The 17,772-nt window shown below is 39.8% G+C and overlaps 1 pseudogene; it reads left to right on the top strand.

Annotated features, from left to right (window-relative positions):
- Window positions 1-1,174: 1,174 nt before the first annotated feature.
- Window positions 1,175-2,076, top strand: LOC145713998 (vomeronasal type-1 receptor 90-like; annotated as a pseudogene).
- The last annotated feature ends 15,696 nt before the right edge of the window (window positions 2,077-17,772 follow it).

Below are 17,772 nucleotides of genomic sequence, written 5' to 3'. Positions count from 1 at the left end.
CATTATTTTTACTGGGGGGAGATGTCATCTCTCACGTGTTTGTCTGTGGTTTGTCTAGATCTCTGCCAGTTGGTGTGAAGGGGTACAATACATTGCCCTTGGGGGATTACAGCCTAGCTGAAGAGAAAGAAGAAATGCTCATAGCAGCCAAATTTAGTACCATAGGGTTTAGACATTAATTATACACTGTCATATCGTTTCTAATCATTTTGTGGGTGTTAGAGGCAGTTTATGAGCTGAAGAATCACTGAAGTGTTTGTGGAAGTTTGGTTGTGGAACTGTGATTTTTTAAATAACTTGGGGAAAGGAAGAAGAACATCGTAGGATGGAAAAACTGAAAAAGAAATACAGGGATGCGTACGCGCGCGTCTGTGTAGGTGTGTGTAGGGAACAAGTGAGGAAATAATGACCAAAGGGTTGGAAGAGGATTTGAGAATCTGGATATCGTAAAGAGTTGAGATACAAGTTCAGTGGGAAAGAAGGTGAAGAGAGAGAAGGCTGGATTCAAAGGCAGGATTTTATTGTTCAGGATTTCAGGAAGCAGTGATTGGTGTTGAAGAGGTCCCAGTTCAAGGTTATGTTTCCTTCATGGCTAACTTGCAGATTGACCCCCTTTAGAATGTCTTTCAGATTAAACTTAGCATTTTCTCTTTTTCTGAATGGTGTTGATGTTTGAGTGTACATCGACTTAGCATCCAGTGATTTTATATATGTTTATTTTATCTTCCCAAATAGATTTAAGTTATATCTTGTTTTCTTTTTTTTTAGTTTTCTTTTTTTTACTTTACATCCACATTAGTTAGCATATAGTGCAACATTAGTTAGCACATTAGTTAGCATATAGTGCATTACATGCGCATTAGTTAGCATCTAGTGCAACAATGATTTCAGGAGTAGATTCCTTAATGCCTCTTACCCATTTAGCCCATCCTCCTCCCACAACCCCACCAGTAACCCTCTGTTTGTTCTCCATATTTAAGAGAGACTGTATTTCTAATACTCTGTACAACATAGGTTTACTCACTAATTGGGTGAACTAATATGGATAAGATGAAAACTGTGATGTGGCGAGGAGTATGACAACAAAGTAAATGATATTGTTGATGTGAGACCTGTTTCTTCCAGCTAAAAATGTTTTTTCTTTGTGACCATGAAGATCACTTCTTCCGTTTACATGACCATTAAAATACGACAATATCTACAAGCAGTCATAGGAATCTCAGCCGACAGCTTCCTCCTTCTCTTCCACATCTTCACACACCTTCTGGATCGCAGGCCTAAGCCCACCAACCTGATCATCTGTCACTTGGCATTTGTCCACACGATGAAACTCTTCACTGTGCTGTTGTCTACAGACCTGTTGGAAACACTAAACTTTCTGAACGATTTCAAATATAAGGCTTTATTTTGCATGAACGGAGTGACACGATGTCTGTCCATGAACATCACCTGCCTCCTGAGCATCCTCCAGGCCTTCATCACCAGCACCAGCACCTCCTGGTTGGTCAGGTTTAAACATAAATGCACAAAATGCGTCTTCCGTCCTTTTATTGTCTTATGGGTTCTTAGTTTGTCTCTCAATAGTAAGTGCCTCTTGTATACTGCTGCTTCTTCTAACACGACCCAGATCCATCTACTGCATGTCAGTAAATACTGCTCGGTTTCCCCCATACACTCCATCATCAGGGGACGGCTTCTCATTTTGACATTACCCAGGGATGTTTTCTTTATAGGCGCCATGCTGCTCTCTAGTGCATATATGGTGATTCTCTTGTCCAGGCATCAGAGGCAGTGCCAGCAGCTACACAGCTCCAGCCTCTCCTCGAGGGTCTCCCCAGAGAGAAGGGCCACCCAGACTATCCTGTTGTTGGTGAGTTTCTTTGTAGTCGTGTACTGGGTGGACATCATTATCTCCTCCTCTGCAACTGTGTTATGGAGATATGACCCAGTAACCTGGATTTCCAGAAGCTTGTATCCAATGTGTATGCCACTGTCAGTGCATTGGTGTTAATTTGTTTGGATAAAAGGATAAAAAATGTGTTTCAAAAATGTGGAAAAATTACGATCAGTTTATAACTACTTATTCGTGAAATATTTATACCCCAAAATGATTATTTTTGCTTTAATTTTATGACAGATAAAATTTTGATAGCCAGATAAAGAATTCCCAGGTGTTTTTATAGCTGAACTCTTGTTCATTTTATGCTATTGGGGAAAGAATTAACAAGAAAACAATTGGGAAAAAATAATGTCTAGTTTCATTTCCCATACTGTGACACTTTCTCTTCCTCCTCCTTCCACATTTAGAGAAGATTGTGAAATAGTTGTCTTATCCTGATAATTCAGCATAATCTGACCTTAAAATCAGATAATTATTAAACATCCTTCTATCTACAACCTTAATTTTCATTGTCATATAACCTAATGTATTCATATCAGGGATAGGGAGATTTGGTTCTAGATACCTTAGGAATAGGAATAACTATTTTCTTACAAATCCTATTAACCCAATTGATTCAAGTTGAACCTGGCTCACTCCCCTTTCTTTTCTTTTCTTTTTTTTAGATTTGTTTTTAGATTTTTAAAATCTAATTTCTTGTCAAATTGGTTTCCATACAACACCCAGTGCTCATCCCAACAAGTGCCCTCCTCCCTGCCCATCACCCACTTTCCCCTCTCCCCCACCCCCCATCTACCCTTAGTTTGTTCTCAATCCCTAAGAGTCTCTTATGGATTATATCTTCTAGATTAAATATAAAAGACTCTTGTTGAAATTTGAATCAGAAAACTTGCTTAGAGGTCACCTACTCCAAAACCCTCTGTAGTGGCCATTGACCTCTACCCAGAATGCTGTGCCTCCCACAGCTTCTATGTTCTTTTGCTTCTAAAGGCCTCTACCTGTGACTTTCTTCTGAAGGATGGCCAGGACTTGCACTACTGGAGCTGCTTTGCCCAGACACACAGAGCAGGAAGTGCCTGGGACTTTAGTGTTACGGTCCCACTCCTAGTCCCACCCTGCAACAGGGCATCTTGGCCAATGACTGACAGGTGTTGAGTATGACTCAAGTAGGGCAGTGTTGGAGCTTTTATATGTGTGACTGGAGCTCCCCTGGTCAGGGTTAGGCTGGGAGTTTACCTGAGATCACACCCTTGTTTGGATTTTTCCCTTTCTGACACCCCCAACCTTCGTCTTTCTTGGGAGCATTTGTACATGAATCTGCATCTTAAGGTTCTTTGGGAACGCTGACCTAAGGCATTCTCGTTTTACTATGGGGAAAATGAGGCCTAATGTGGTTAATGTGCCTAGAGTCATGCACAGCCTAATTTTGGACCCAAATCTCTTGAGTCCATGTGTATGCTCTTTTAACTTCTTAGTAGTTCGAGGCATGCAATAGACATATAATAATTTTCTTTGAATTTACAAATAAGTGATGAGTGCTTTGTGTGCAAGGCATTTTACTGGCTATGAAAGGAGGCATGAATTTGAGATGTAATTCTTGCCTTCCAGAAGCTTAAAAAAGAAGGGCAGTTAGATTGCTATTGGAATCCAGAAGAACAAGGGATGGGGGTATCATGCATGATTCAAGCAGGCAAAGAGAGGGAGACAGATTCAAAAATGGTGTGTGACATCTGGATTGGGGCTGAGAGTGTTAGGTTTATTTTTATTTATTTATTTATTTATTTATTTATTTATTCATTCATTCATTCATTTATTTATTTATTTATTTTCAATATATGAAGTTTATTGTCAAATTGGTTTCCATGCAACACCCAGTGCTCATCCCAACAGGTGCCCTCCTCAATACCCATCACCCACCCTCCCCTCCCACCCACCCCCCATCAACCCTCAGTTTGTTCTCAGTTTTTAAGAGTCTCTTATGCTTTGGCTCTCTCCCACTCTAACCTTTTTTTTTTCCTTCCCCTCCCCCATGGGTTTCTGTTAAGTTTCTCAGGATCCACATAAGAGTGAAAACATATGATATCTGTCTTTCTCTGTATGGCTTATTTCGCTTAGCATCACACTCTCCAGTTCCATCCACGTTGCTACAAAGGGCCATATTTCGTTCTTTCTCATTGCCATGTAGTACTCCATTGTGTATATAAACCACAATTTCTTTATCCATTCATCAGTTGATGGACATTTAGGCTCTTTCCATAATTTGGCTATTGTTGAGAGTGCTGCTATAAACATTGGGGTACAAGTGCCCCTATGCATCAGTACTCCTGTATCCCTTGGGTAAATTCCTAGCAGTGCTATTGCTGGGTCATAGGGTAGGTCTATTTTTAATTTTCTGAGGAACCTCCACACTGTTTTCCAGAGTGGCTGCACCAATTTGCATTCCCATCAACAGTGCAAGAGTGTTCCCGTTTCTCCACCTCCTCTCCAGCATCTATAGTCTCCTGATGTGTTCATTTTGGCCACTCTGACTGGCGTGAGGTGATATCTGAGTGTGGTTTTGATTTGTATTTCCCTGATGAGGAGCGACGTTGAGCATCTTTTCATGTGCCTGTTGGCCATCCAGATGTCTTCTTTAGAGAAGTGTCTATTCGTGTTTTCTGCCCATTTCTTCACTGGGTTATTTGTTTTTCGGGTGTGGAGTTTGGTGAGCTCTTTATAGATTTTGGATACTAGCCCTTTGTCCGATATGTCATTTGCAAATATCTTTTCCCATTCCGTTGGTTGCCTTTTAGTTTTGTTGGTTGTTACCTTTGCTGTGCAGAAGGTTTTTATCTTCATGAGGTCCCAGTAGTTTATTTTTGCTTTTAATTCCCTTGCCTTTGGGGATGTGTCAAGTAAGACATTGCTACGGCTGAGGTCGGAGAGGTCTTTTCCTGCTTTCTCCTCTAGGGTTTTGATGGTTTCCTGTCTCACATTCTGGTCCTTGATCCATTTTGAGTTTATTTTTGTGAATGGTGTGAGAAAGTGGTCTAGTTTCAATCTTCTGCATGTTGCTGTCCAGTTCTCCCAGCACCATTTGTTAAAGAGACTATCTTTTTTCCATTGGATGTTCTTTCCTGCTTTGTCAAAGATGAGTTGGCCATACGTTTGTGGGTCTAGTTCTGGGGTTTCTATTCTATTCCATTGGTCTATGTGTCTGTTTTTGTGCCAATACCATGCTGTCTTGATGATTAGAGCTTTGTAGTAGAGGCTAAAGTCTGGGATTGTGATGCCTCCTGCTTTGGTCTTCTTCTTCAAAATTACTTTGGCTATTTGGGGCCTTTTGTGGTTCCATATGAGGGTTAGGTTTAAACAAAAGTTTATTTCGAAGTTGTTGACATTTTCAAACTTGATATAGTTTACTTCTTTTTGTGTCCTACTATTTTCACCCATCATTGGGAACATTTCCATATTATCATAAAATGGCCTTCAAAATCACATTTTAATGAGTTTCACTAACTTGTATAAGTATATTCAATATATTTACTGAAACTTCTGTTACTGAATATTTAGATTTCCCTAAGTTTCTGATTATGGAATGATACTGCAGTGAAGATCTTTGCACATAAACATTTGCTTACATTTCTGAGAGTATTTGCCAAGGATAAATTACTGGAAATATAATTATTGGGGTAACTTTCTTGTGCATTTCTGAGACATATTGCTCAATTGCTTTCCAGAAAAGATTTACTGTGCCAGCATATCGCTTCTCAGTGGCACATGGCTTGTTGCTTCTCCTGAAGTTCTCTAGTCGTTCATTGATTTATTTGTTAATGTACAAAGTATTTGTTGAGCACCCACTAGGCAGGAGACCACAGACAGTACCAGGTGGCACATCATTGTCATGTAGAATTTCTTAGTTTTCGTTTACCATTTTTTCCCTCTTCCATTCACAGTATTCAAATATTGCTTTGTCTCTGCCTTGCTAGACCCATGGCCCCATGGGTTTCCTTTTTGAATTATTTTCTTAGTTCTAACCAGGAGTTGTTTTATTTCATTCTTTGTTGTTCTTTTACTTTTGTTCTTTGCTAGCATTCCATTATTGATCAGGGTCACAGTATCTTCTCATATCTCCCTTCATGCTTTCTGTTCCCAGTGGCTTTTTTCCCTGTTGTTTTATTTGATTTCTATCTTTCATTGCAAACACTTTCCTTAACTGCCTGGCATGCTTTATCTAGTCACATTTAAGAATGGGGCATAAATAATCACTGTAAAAATAATTAGAGGCTTAAACTTATGCCATGCCTTGTTTGTGTTTACATTTAATTCTCACAACAATCCCATAATATAAATTCTGTGATTATTCCCATTTTATAGATGAGGCATGAGAGGTTAATAACTTACCAGAGGCCTCTCAGCCAATAGCCAGCACAGTTAGGTTTCTGGCCTAGAGAATGGAGATCCATAGTCAGTGTCCATAACCACCACACCATAATACCTGCTTACCACTGTTACGCATGAGGGCTCCACGTCAGGCAGGTACTTCATCTTTTGTCTTGGTTTTATGAGACAGCCCCTCATACAGATCCTGCCTGCCAACCAGGGTTCTGGGATCTGAATGGGAAAGAAGGCTAAGAATCTCTATGTTTAGTACGTGAAATTTCCCTTATTCAAATTCCGCTGCTTTCATTTTTTTTTTTAATGTTTATTTATTTTTGACAGAGAGACACAGACAGAACATGAGCGGAGGAGGGGCAGAGGCAGAGGGAGACACAGAATCCAGAGCAGGCTCCAGGCCCTGAGCTGTCAGCACAGAGCCTGACACAGGGTTCGAACTCATGGACAGTGAGACCATGACCTGAGCCGAAGTCGGACGCTCAACCGACTGAGCCACCCAGGTGCCCCATAGTCCGCTGCTTTCATAAGAGCTCTTGCCTTCAACTGGCCTGCTGCCACCCATTCCAGAAGCCTGCTGGTTTACCCTCACAAGAGAACAGGTCTCTGAATTTCTGAAGAGGTGGGGAAGGGTCCGTGGCCTGACTGTGCAAAGTAAGGAGGACATCTGGGAATGTAACCTTCTACTTTGTTTTTTATTGAAGTATAATTAACATACAGTGTGATATTAGTTTCAGGTGTATAATACAATGATGCAACAACTGTATATATTACCAAGTGTCCACCAATGGATGAATGGATAAAGATGTGGGGTGGGTATATATTAATATATATATATCTTTATTTATTCCTTATCACAACATCCCAATTGAAAAACAGGTGTAATATTGCTGTCCAGTGTCTGTATTCATTCATCAGGTTTCACTAGGTGCCTCCTGTATGTGTGATGCTGTGCAGGTGCCAGGGATATGATAGTGAAGAAAGCAGACAGGGACTCTGCCTGCAAATATAAATATAAATATATATATATATATTAATATATTATGTATATAATTATATATATTATATTATATATATTATTAAATACATAATATATTATATATTATAATATATTATATATATTTATATATATTTATATATATATAAGTATAAATATAAATATATATATATATATATATATATATATATATATATACACCCACATATATATATTACTCAGCCATAAAAAAGAATGAGATCTTGGAGCACCTGGGTGGCTCAGTTGGTTGAGCATCCAACTTTGGCTCGGGTCATGATCTAGCGGTTTGTGAGTTCGAGCCCCATTTCAGGCTTGCTCATGTCCACACGGAGCCTGGAGCCTGCTTCAGATCTTCTGTCCCTCTCTTTCTGCCCCTCCCCTGCTTATGTTCTTTCAAAAATAAAAATAAAAAACATTAAAAAAAATGACATCTTGAAATTTACAGCAACATGGATGGATCTAGATGGTATGATGCTAAGTGAAATAAATCAGACTAAGAAAGACAAATACCATGTGATTTTCATTCATAGGTGGAATTTAAGAAACAATTATTTAAAAAAATAGCTTTGAGATACAGTTCACCCATTGATGCTATTAAGTACTTTTTAGTATGTTCACAGAGTTGTGTAAATATCACCATGATACTTTCTAGACATTTTTGGAAAGCAAAATCCTGTACCTGTTAGGAGTCACTCCCCCTTCTCCTCCACCTGCCCAGCCCCTGGCACCCCCTAACTTACTTTCTATCTCTGTGGATTTGCCAATATATTCTGGACGCTTAATATCAATGGAATCATGTAACATGTGACCTTCGGTGAGTGGTTTTTGTAACTTGTAATAATGTTTTTGAGGTTCACCCATGTTGTAGCCTGTGTCAGCGTTTCATTCCTTTTTATGACCAAATAATATTCCATTGCACAGTTCTATCACATCCTGTTTTTTCATTCATCAGCTGTCAGCCATTTGAGTTGTTTAGGCTTTTTGGCTCTTATAAAAATGCTGCTGTCAGCATTCATGCACAAGCTTTTGTGTGGATCTAGGTTTTCACTTCTCTTGGGAGTGGATTGCTTGGTCATACCATGACTGTGTTCAGCTGTTTGAGGAACGGTCCCATCGTTTTTCAAGGTACCTGCAACACTTTACATTGACTGTGCATGAGGGTTCTATCTGCTTCTTTAAAAAAATTTTTTTTAACCTTTATTCATTCTTCAAAGACAGAGACAGAGCATGAAAGGGGGGGAGGGGCAGAGAGAGAGGGAGACACAGAATCAGAAGCAGGCTCCAGGCTCCGAGCTGTCAGCACAGAGCCAGACATGGGGCTCGAAACCACAAACCGTGAGATCATGACATGAGCTGAAGTCGGATGCTTAACCGACTGAGCCACCCAGGCGCCCCTCTATCTGCTTCTTAAAGCAGTTTTCTAGCAGTGTTTAAGCACTGCGTTCCATGTTGCCACCTGGAGTCACTAGGAATCTGTGATGTGTTTCACCTTTTCTCACTGCTGGCTTCACACACGGGTATATGGGTTTCCACTCATCTCTGGGCTTTCACCTCTCCAAAATAGTGTGCTATGGGCTCTTCCCCATTCTCTTTTATCCTTGGGGACCTACACTGTTTTCTTCTTTATTCATTTGTTCTCATTTTAATGACGTTTCAGGATGTATTAGAGGTAACCACATGTGTTCAACCTACCAGTTTAAACTGGAAATGCCTTCAGTTTCTTCTCTTCCTTTTAAATTCATATAAATTTTAATGCATCTTATTTAACACAACATTTAGAATATAATCCCATTAAATTTTTTAAAAATATTTATTTATTTTTGAGACAGAGAGAGACAGAGAGAGACAGAGCATGAATGGGGGAGGGTCAGAGAGAGAGGGAGACAAGCAGGCTCCAGGCTGTCAGCACAGAGCCCGACGCGGGGCTTGAACTCACGGACTGTGAGATCATGGCCTGAGCTGAAGTCGGATGCTTAACCGACTGAGCCACCCATGTGCCCCAAATATAATCCCATTTTATAAGGAGGTCTTTATCACTCTATCTTTTCCTGTTTGTTTTCCTATCTCTTTTTTTCTCTCTCTAATCTACGTACATCCTTACCCATCTCTCTGTCCCATCTCTACAGTCATAGAAGTTTGGCATATTGTTCACTGTGTTTAACAATGTTTATTTTTGTTTGATGTGATTTGGAGTAAGTCTTTGCTTTTTGATACTTTTCTCTATGGCTTATCTTTTTTATTTTTTTAAAAAGAGTTTCTTTTCAAAATTTTTTTAAACTTTATTTTAGAGAGAGAGAGGAGACGTGAATAGGGGAGAGGGACGGAGGGAGAGAGAAAGAGAATCCCAAGCAGGCTCCATGGTCAGTGTGGAGCCCAATGCGGCGCTCGATCCCATGACCCTGGGATCATGACCTGAGCTGAAATCAAGAGTCGGATGCTCAACCGACTGGGCCATTCATGTGTCCCGCTATTGCTTATCTTGAAAAAACATAATAAGCATGGACGAATTTTATAAAAAAATGATAAAAATCATTATGTAAAAAAATCTAAAACTTGGTGTCCTGGAAGTTAAGGCAGTACGATGCCTCAAAGAGAGCACAAATAACAACATCAAATAGAGTAGAGAAATTGAAGAGGGTGAAGATTGAGAAACAATCATTATTTCTTCAATTGTAGGTTCTGGATCCTTGTTTTCAAATGGCACCTTTCATTTTGGTCTCACAGGGCAGGGCGTGTATAGTATACATACACCATGTCATGCTTGATAAGTAACAGGGTAAGTAGTATCTCTAAAGACTCATATTCATCTGTCTCTGAGGTTAAGGAAAACTGTCCTTATAAAAATAAAGCTATGATTTGGCCTAATTTCTCAGAATGGCATAAAAATCACATAAGAAACATTTTCAAGTAAAACCTGTTACATAATGTGTTTCTTGGGAATGCCAATGTGAATGTGCATGCCTTGAACATACTGGATCAAGAGATAAATGTTTCTGAGGTGGAGAAATTCAGTGTCACCCCCTCAGGAAACCTTCAGTATCAAGGGCCGGGTAAAATGGAGCGCAACAGAAGAAGGAAACAAACGAGAACGGGCACTCTTGTTAAGCAGCGACTTTACCTCTCAGACGGGGCTTGCGTAGGATCACACCTCACCAGTTTTGAGCCCTGAGCTTAGGAAAGCAAAATAACTTTGTCACCACCTAGCTGAAAGTCACAGGGAAAAATTCATTGCTATGCATAGAGGCCTGAAATCCAAATCCTAGTATTGCTCACCCTGAGGAAGAGCAGACTAACTCCTCTGCTTACTCCATTTTTCTTTATATGCTTTTAATTGTGGGCTTTGTCACCTGTTCATTCTATTCTAATTCCAGTGATTTTCTAGACATCAGTAAACTGTCATCTACAATAGTGCAGAAAGGATGGTCTAGGATCCACCATCATTAGGGGCGCCTGGGTGCTCAGTCGGTTAAACGTCCCACTTCGGCTCAGGTCATGATCTCACAGCTCGTGAGTTCGAGCCCCGCCTTGGGCTCTGTGATGACTGCTCAGAACCTAGAGCTTGCTTCAGATTCTGTGTCTCCCTCTCTCTCTGCCCCTCCCCTGCTCGCACTTTCTGTCTGTCTCTCTCTCAAAAGTAAATAAACATGAATTTAAAAAAAATTTAAAAAATGAAATGACTATTGTAAGCCTCACCCCAGACTTACTGAATCAGAATCTCTGGGGTGGGACCTACGAATATGCATGTCTATTAGTTCTCTAGGTATGGACCAAAAGTCTACCAGATATTATTTGGGATAACTGGTGAAAATCATTTTCTGAATAGCAGTGGGAGACAATTCTTCATGGGTCTCTTATTTTTGCACATCTCGTGAGTAGAGGCACTGTTGGACCTTTGTTCTGGACTCTCTTTCCGAGGATGTCTGTACAGCAAACCTCCTTGGAAGATACAGATCACAGCCCTTTGGAGAAGAAGGCAGATTTGCTTACTGTCCAGTAGAATAAAAATCTTTTCTCCCATTGGGACAAAGAGCAGGCATGCTGGCTTCCCATTATAAAAGATTCAGGTTCCCTAAGCTTGGGGATCCTCATCTGTGGTGCATACCCACTGCAGGCAAGGATCCATTGGAGCCCTTCTGTGTCACCCCGTGGGTCACGTGGGTAAGAGGAATTGACACAAACTTGAGACTCATGCGGCAGGCTGTACCGTGGGTAATCAAGTCCTTTGTGCTTTGATCCGGGGTTCTCCTGCCTTCTGTCAGCACCTGTGAAACTGGCAGGTTAATTTGTCAGCTTGAAAGTAGGTTACCTCAGACCATTCTCAGACCATAATCTCAGACCATTCTCAGTTCTCAGGAAATGGGTCCTTACTGACCTAATGTGGAACAAGGTATTTTTTGTTTTAGAAACGATTGCTTTAGGTTAGAGTATAGAATTTCTAGGCATTCCCTATGGAAATATAAGATCATCTGGAAAGTATGGTGTTAGCCATTCATTTTATCAGGTCTTGAGAAAATGAAAGATGGCTTTAAAGAATTGAAAAGTGGACATATCTTGAATAGAGATACAAGGGAGATGGTCAGGCTCCAAGGGATTGCCCCATAGTGGGAAAGGCCCAGAAGATACACTTTCATGCTCTGAAATTTTGCCTGAAGCCTCCTCTGCCAGCTTCCATCTCAGCTGGACACACAATGCACACTGATTTCCTATAATTCCCTTTCTCATTCACAGTGAATCAAGGGCATCTGCTGGCAATGCTGTGGATTCTGTTGTTTGCAAACAGCAAGTAAACATCATCCATTGTCTGGGCTTTTTGGAATGGAAGTTGTTATAACATGGGCACTAAGAAGGTTTACTACGCAGTGAGACAAGAAGAACGGGAAAAGAGGCTGAGAAAAACCACGAAGAGGACAAAAGGGGAATTTCTGTGATCACTGATTTGTGCTGAAGCAAAATTGACCCAAATCCATTCTTGGGAATCCCTTCACTTTGATAAGTCCATATATGAAATGACACACAAGTGGTAAAGAAATATTTCTTATAAAGCATAAATCAGATACTTGAATTAGGAAGCACAGTCCTAGTGACCTGGAATGGAGTTTCTGGGTCATTATACATTTCAGTTAACTGAGGACTTTAAATATGGAGACCATAATTTTTGCATCCCAAATTGGGACATATGGTCTGACAAACACATGTCTATTTACACAATGATAGAAAACGTGAAACTGAGATGGTCCTGGAAAAGCCAGAATGGTCACGATACAGTGAAATCATACACATTTTAACCATGTTACAATTATTAGTTGATGAAATACACTTAATACAGATTATGTGTCTGTTGAATCAATGACCTCAGGGTCATGTGAACACCAATGAAAAAATTTTTAATATTAGGCTATTTTAATTGATGTCTATTCTGGACAAATGGTACTTAGGTGGATACAGGTTTGGGTTTGGGTTTTGGTTCCTTGGTTTAACTGTGGTCGTACTTCTCTCTGAATGGTTCTCTGAGAAATGATGAAGATTTTCATTCAAAAGCTTTCTATCATGTCTGAGGATTTAGTTGCGAATTCATTTCTGATCTGAAGTCTTGTTTCATATGGATTTCCAAAGTGACTGAAATAGTGATAATAGTAATAGCAAAAATAAAATAGTACTGTCCGTGAAAGCAGAGATGGGGCCATCCTGTCCACATATTCTCTCTTCATCTTGTTAGTACTTCGCATTACAGAGCGTTCATGTCTCCCAATTATTCCAACATCTCCCAGGGCCCTCTCATTAGTGAAACAGAGGCACCTTTGCTCACCTACATTGGTTCAAATGGACGTGAGCTTTGTTTGTTCTCTTAGGCCTGAATACCATTTTTTTTTTTACATTTAAAAATGAGGTTTTGAAGGTAAGTAACGCCTCTTGTTTGCACATAGGCTAGTTATATGAACATTATAAGATGGCCACTCTCTGTTTCCTTACTTGGTAAGTTTATTTCCTGGTGCCCTTATATTTTTCAAAGCAGTATTTCACTAAATCTTGGTTACTTCCCATGTACCTCATTCAGTAAACTTTTGTTGAACTCTCAGACTCAGTCACATCTGTCATAATATCTCTTAAAATTTTTTTAATGTTTATTAATTTTTGAGAGAGAGAGAGAGAGAGAGCCACCCAGGCACCCCATAATATCTCTTTTAATCTCAAAATGAACTTTCTTAGGTGGGTGTTATTAATCTCCTTTACAGATGGGGAGCCCTGGGCTGGCACAATTTGGCATATGGTTCCAGGTCATGCTTGTCCAAGGTCATAGAGTCAGGAGAATCAAGATAAGAATTAAAATATTTTCACCTGCCTTCTGTTTGTTCCAAAAGATCAGAGGGTCTTCTTATGAATGGAATGAGACTATCCCTCCGTGAGTTGGTCAAGAAAAAACAGGAACACATTAAACAATTCAAGATACTCAATATCTGTTTGTATCAAAAGATTGGCCTAGCAAGTGTTAAGGGGTGAAGTCCATGTGGGCTATGGTAATCAGAGATGGGGTCTGGCTAAGTGCATAGAAAAGAGGAAAAGGGAGGCTTGCTTGACTGAAAGAAAAGCATCAGCAAATAGGTTGAGTTACGGTTGGGCACGTGATTTGTGGGCAAATTAAACGTCTTCCAGACATGAATCATTTGAATTATTTCATAAATACATTTTTCAGTACTTAGAGCGTTTGCCCTGGATACTTTATGGACTAAGATGGTATGAAATTAAACAAAGCACAGAAGGAGAACCTGGAGATATTTCTGTTAAAGTGCAGAAAACCAGAATGGTGGTTGCTTAGCTTGACAGACAGGTGACCATGTACATATAAAAACATGGGGTTATAGACAAGGCAGGTTAAACAAGGTGTGTTTAATGGCAGGTCTGCACCGTGAAAGTAGGATCTTTGTTTTTAATTTTATCTCATTGAATACAAGCATATTATATATTCCGCTTGCAATCATTTGCTCCGCAGTTTATCCATTGACATGCACACACACGCATGTGAGCAGATGTTTTCTAGTACCTTTGGCAGAAGAATTTAGTGCCTTGTACACATCACACCTGCCATGTCATGCTTATTGATTGAACGATTCAGCTTGCTGAAAGGTACCGGGTGAGATATTAATTTTAAAATGAAAGCCTTCACATCTGCTAATGCCTGTCAGTCTCTGGAGTGAATGTGCCATTCGAGCCAACGGAAGTGGGCAAAAGCAGCCTTCATGGGTAGGGCTGACAAGTTATTTTGAGTCTGCTGAATTACCTTTATTGTTGCCCGGTACTTAAAGGCAGACCTCTCCTTCCATTAAACTCCGGCGCTCAAAATAGCTCTAGTGGTTTGGAACTCGTCTTCCTGGGTTTTCAGATAAATGGAATATTTGTGGTAGTTGAGCGATAAATGGTGAGATAATGGTGTTTTACAGGCAGTGAAATGACAAGGTCAGTTTTAATTAAGCTGAGATCAACCTCAGTCTGTATCGCACACTTCTGATTAGGTTATTTCAAATTAACATAAGTTTTTGGAGACTTCGCTGAAGTCAGTGGTGTTAAACACCAGCTGTGCTGGCAGAGAAGCGTGGGATATGAGAAGGAGATAGCATTCACATTGAAATTAGCACTTGGCACAATATAATTCTCTGATTGCAAACTATGTGGAGTTGCCTGTGCTAATTGGTTGATTTTATTTGAAGCAGATGTTGTTAGCTTTCCCACTAATGATCTGGAGAGAAATTCTTTTGAAAGACATGCCATGTTAGGATCTCTGCAGTATAATAAGCTAATTACAACTTTAAGTACTTGCAGTAATTAGCACAATGTGTATAAAGTGTTCCTGATCTTTTCACCCTGCCGCATTATTGTCAGGGCAGCTTGAAAAACAAAAAGGAACGCTAGATGGATTGAGTCTCTCTGGTCTAGCCTCTTCGTTTCCCAGACTTCTGCGCTAAAGAGATAATGAACTCAACTTAAATCCTTCTCTTTCAGGCACGTCAAAAAGGTTTAGTGCCAATCCCCATCCTACAACACCCAAAAAACGTAGAGTGAAATTGGCCAAACTAAAATGTTACTTCGCACACAAATGCCTCCGGGGCCCGTGAGGTCTTCATCACGTTAGCAAACCGAAGTATTGGGGGACGCCATTGGCATATTTATCAAGTGTTCATTGTTTTTGTTGTTTGCCAATTCGGTCCAAGGATCAAACCTGTATTTTACTTGAGAACATTGCCCTATTATAGTTCCAAGCCAAAACGCTAACCTCCCTGTGTAGAACGTTTTACATGCTTGATATTTCTGTAAGCCTAAAATCTAGTCTTTCTATATTTTTCCAAACCAAGTTGTTACATATTTAGCTTATAGTAATTATGGGAGTGAAGACATAATAGTAGATGTGGGGAATGGGAGCCAAAGGGAAAAAAACGAATTGGGAGGAGAAGACACTGCTCTTAATAGGAGTGAACCTGACTTTTGAGGCCGGCGACTAAAATTCTGGTATCTCTGTGAAGGCACGAAGTTGACCCCTAGGAAATAATTTATAGTAAGATGTTACTATTTCAATGGTTCTTTGTGGTCTTTTTAAGAGAGTTTCAGAGTTTAGGTTTTTAAGATGACTTCATAAAGTTAAAAATGCAGCCATTCAAAATGGAGCCTTCTCCTGGAACATGTCAATGTATCGAAGCTTTTATGTTTTCTTATGGCTTTCTCTGATTTCAGGATACTTCTGGGAGCGGCAGAGACTGAACAAGTTCTCCTTGTAAAGTACCTCTGAACAAGTTGGATAGCTCCCATGGCTCTAGTTTCTGGAGAGTGGGCAACTTGATATCATATTCTGAACTCGGCTGCAGAAATAAGGCAGAAAATTCCCTTATTCGCACCTCTAGTGCTGTTGTCTCACTGGTTCTGGGATTGAAAACTGAGATTTCTGTGGTTGCTGGATTTTTGTCAACCTCCAATGATGTAGAGTTTCACAAGATAAATAGCCAGGCTCCTGATAAATTCAACAGGTTATATCCTAAAGAAAAGAGTCAAAGAAAAATAGTGCAGTTATTTGAGAAAGGCAGAGAGAGAGAGCACTGCCAGAGATGTGCCCTCTCAAACTATGAAAAGAAAGGAAGGTTGTACGTTTTAAAGGATTCTAATACTTTAAACATTCTCCATGAATAAAAATAAATGTTTTAGGGGGATGAAAATTTATTGCTATAAGTAATAAAAAATTTTTAACAGAAAAGACCCTGTTTATTCCTAAATTTCTGGAACCTCAGGTGCTTAGTGGAACTTGCTGAGGGAAATAACTATGCTCAAGCCCAACATTTGAGGATGGAGTTGAGACCTAGGGCCCAGATTTTATCCCTGGCACAGTGTCTGGCATGTCTTAGGCACATAATCAATGGCAAAGGGATGAATGATTTTGGTGCAAAGTTAGTGACTCATTCTTTGTCCCTGCCATGAGGCTTGGTGAGTTTCTACCCTCCGGGAAGTATTGTCATGAATTAGAACTACTCGAAATGCCGTTCATATATAGTTATTTGACTAAGTGCTGTGAAGATACTCATGAGTGCTTTAGTACAAAAGGTTAAAAGCACACACTGGGTGTTAGTTTTGACCTCGAGCATCCTTATTGATAGAACTTAAAAGTCATTTATGGGGGCGCCTGGGTGGCTCAGTCGGTTAAGCGTCCGACTTCGGCTCAGGTCACGATCTCACAGTCTGTGAGTTCGAGCCCCACGTCGGGCTCTGGGCTGATGGCTCAGAGCCTGGAGCCTGCTTCCGATTCTGTGTCTTCCTCTCTCTCTGCCCCTCCCCCATTCATGCTCTGTCTCTCTCTGTCTCAAAAATAAATAAAAACGTTAAAAAATTAAAAAAAAAGTCATTTATGGCTCTGGAAGAGATTAACTTGCTTAGTAATGGAGACTCTATCAGAGTAACAAAAACTTATTTGACAATAAACTGATGGATTTACATTATTTGGTCAGTAAGGACCCTTTATTATTATCTCGTTTTTGTTTACTTAAACCCAAAGCTTCTATTACTTACTCCTAATATAGTACCATGGTCGTAGACATATACGCTAGGTTCCTAACAAAAATTTTTTTGCCCTCACTATAGTCTGTCTTTTTATGCTTGAGAAAAGGTGAAGTTGTCAAACTATAGCTGGAAGTTTGCAATATAATAGTGTATATACATATGATATTGTATATTACATATCATCTCAGTTATAGAGGTATATATAACATATTGCATATATAATGTTGCATATTACGCTATAAACTATCTATCATATAGGTTTTAAAAATCTGTCACCTTTCAAGAGAGGTCACCATTGGAAAAACCATAACCAGACCAGATGATCAACATTATAACAGTATTGTGTTCTGGTAACACTTATGTGGAAAGAGTTAACAGCTAATCCATTCCTTTTTTTCATACACTTTTTCATGAAAAGAGAATAGTCTGATACACAGAAGGGCAAAGT

This window comes from Panthera onca, chromosome X (genome assembly GCF_046562875.1).
Source record: "Panthera onca isolate mPanOnc1 chromosome X, mPanOnc1 haplotype 2, whole genome shotgun sequence".
Lineage (NCBI taxonomy): Eukaryota > Metazoa > Chordata > Mammalia > Carnivora > Felidae > Panthera > Panthera onca.
This window is presented reverse-complemented; position numbering and strand designations above follow the sequence as displayed.